We start from the raw sequence: 2,863 nt of genomic DNA, 5'->3' as shown, positions 1-2,863 counted from the left end.
AGAAGTAACTAATTCTATAACTTATCAACTAGGGAAATAATACAAATGTACATAGAATTAGATTCAAAACTAGAAGTAACTAATTCTATAACTTATCAACTAGGGAAATAATACAAATGTACATAGAATTAGATTCAAAACCAGAAGTAACTAATTCTATAAAAAATAATTATGGCGGTGATCCCCTTCCATACTAGTAATGCTTATCTATCTACTGATGATAATTTATTTATTCTCTCAAAAGTTAAAAACAACATTTCTGCTACTAATAGATTTAATTAGAATTAGGACTGTTTTCATTGCCTTTTATATCTTTTTAATATAATTTTTTACATTTTTTATAGGTTATTTATTCATTCAATAAGCTTTTTGAGTAAGGGCTTGTGTGTGTATGTGTGTGTGCGCGAATGCGTATTTATATATATGTGTGTGTGAGGGTGTGTGTATGTGTGTTATGGAGTGTGGTCTGAGTGTACAAACATATATATGATATGCTAAGGAAGTTTTCAATTGTCATCAAATAATGTTTCTTATCTTTTTTATAATTGTAACTTGGTTGAATGTTCTAGCCTATATGTTTGTAAGTGTATGAGTGTGTCTTGTTGAGCTATGTATTAAATTTACGTTTTCTGTCCATCTATACCGGTTAGGAAAGACTGATATAGGCTAAGCCTGTTGTCTCATCCAAATATTCAATTGTGTTGTCCAATAAAATTTGTTGAAATAGACGTTCGGATAAAATGTGGAATTACCCCAAAAGCAAGAATGTCTCAAAGGACTCATGTAGATTTTTGCACTTTAAAAGTTGTTCTGCATCCAAAACAGGTAGAATTTTGAAGATATCTCGTTGGCTATTTTTTTTAAAAATATTATATATATTATGTTTAATGATACCTACATGTCTCATAGGACTCATGTAGATTTTTTGCACTTTAAAAGTTGTTCTGCATCCAAAACAGTTGAAATTTTGAAGATATCTCGTTTGCTATTTTTTTTGAAATATTATATATATAATGTTTAATGATATCTACATGTATAACGTTAAATTCTCCCATATCCCTGCTGTTACGTACTCATCGGAAATTGCTCTGTATCTACATTCTGTTTACATTTTTTTTTTTTTAATTTTAAATTGTAATAAACAAATATAATGGCATATTCAAATTTTACCTAAAGGTTCTTCCTCCCTGGTTCGTAAAGGTTAAATTTACCACTTTTGATACTAAGTATTTAGAATCTGTCACTAGTTTTGATAACAATATGTACATTTCTAAATGCTGCCACGTTCGGGTCTACGGGTAAATGGTGTTTACTACAAAGAAGTGAGATCAATATTATCGTCAATTTCGATATCTTGTGTATGTTTAAACTTTGACACTGTATGCGCCATTGACGAATAAAGTTTGTACATTTGTACGTACATCATTTTTACTTATTTTTTGTTCACGACGTTCGCACTTTTTTAGCCTTTTATTGTAGAATAGGAAGCAAATTTCGTAGTGTAATATAGGAACTCATTCAGGGTACACTCTAGCAATGATCAACTAACTATAGCTTACTAATTAACTAAGTCTTGTTAACTATAAGCAATGGCTTCATTAGGGGTGAATATAATGTTATGCACAAATAAGGATTTATCTAAACGTGAAAATGACATGCTTAGTACCTCTGAAAATAGCCAGCATTTACCTCCGAATATCGACCAATGTCCAAGTTTACGTATGAAGGGACTACACATTCGGTTGAAATCAAGCATTAATATGATTTTTATTCCGGATTCTTATATTTATTTCATTGTTTCGTCATTGGTTACTATATCCTTTGCAAGTGTTGAAAGTGTTTATGAGACACGAATTAAAAGGATATGACACGATTAGGAAGTTGACATTTGATTAACCAGCCAGGCTTATAATAAGCAAAATATTGCCGGAAATAAACCTCGACAGCAGAGGTTGTCAGCAACATGAGGATTGTTCAATGGAGCAAACTTGGGCAGTAGTCTTAAGAGGATACATTTGCTCCATACCACTTAAAGGATGTGTCGTCTGCTCGTTGGCAAACTTTGCCTTTGACTTGGTGCTTGAGACGTCTTGGTGGTTAAAAAATCTCTGAGAAGGAAAGAGGTAAGATTTACCTTTTTTTATCAATCGGACCTTACCCTCCTCCTTACTCTCCTCTGGGTTACCAGATACAAGTACATGTATGTACATATATATATATATATGTATAACCTTATGGTTATCGTAATACACGCTCTGATTTTTAGATGTCTTTCTTTACCTTAATACGCGTCCTTGTCCCACACGAATAATTTACCCGAATCTAGGGAGATTGGACTAAGGGAGGTAACTCGTAATTTGGTACAAGCATATTTTGTATTATCTTTCATCAAGTTCTTACTATTTGTCCACTGTTAATGTTCCTAATAATCTTTTTCACTTTCCTTGATGTCCTTTTCGCGATACCTTAATTTTCACGCACTGTATGCTAGTGTATACATTATAGATAGGTTTTAGGACTGAAACGATACGCCGTCCTCACGATACGATACATATATCGCGGTACGATACCATACATATCACGGTACACAAATCTGCTAAAAAAAGGCAATTAAGTATGTGTTCATGGTGTTAAATAATACTCATTATGAAAATATGTTGTATGAATTTTTGGGGGTACTATTGGACATGATAGCGCAGTGACCCTCATATAGTACTTACTGAAGGGTTAAACAAAAATGTAGTACATCTATTAAAAAGTCTAATAAGACATTGGTTGACGATACAGACAAGGAAAACCAATAAATAAAATCTTTATTTATTTTGCAGCAATTCTGAAACAAGTTATTTCAACTTATAATACT

The sequence above is a fragment of the Mizuhopecten yessoensis genome, unplaced genomic scaffold (genome assembly GCF_002113885.1).
Source record: "Mizuhopecten yessoensis strain PY_sf001 unplaced genomic scaffold, ASM211388v2 scaffold13, whole genome shotgun sequence".
NCBI classification, from domain to species: Eukaryota; Metazoa; Mollusca; class Bivalvia; order Pectinida; family Pectinidae; genus Mizuhopecten; species Mizuhopecten yessoensis.
Note: the sequence above shows the minus strand (reverse complement) of the source record.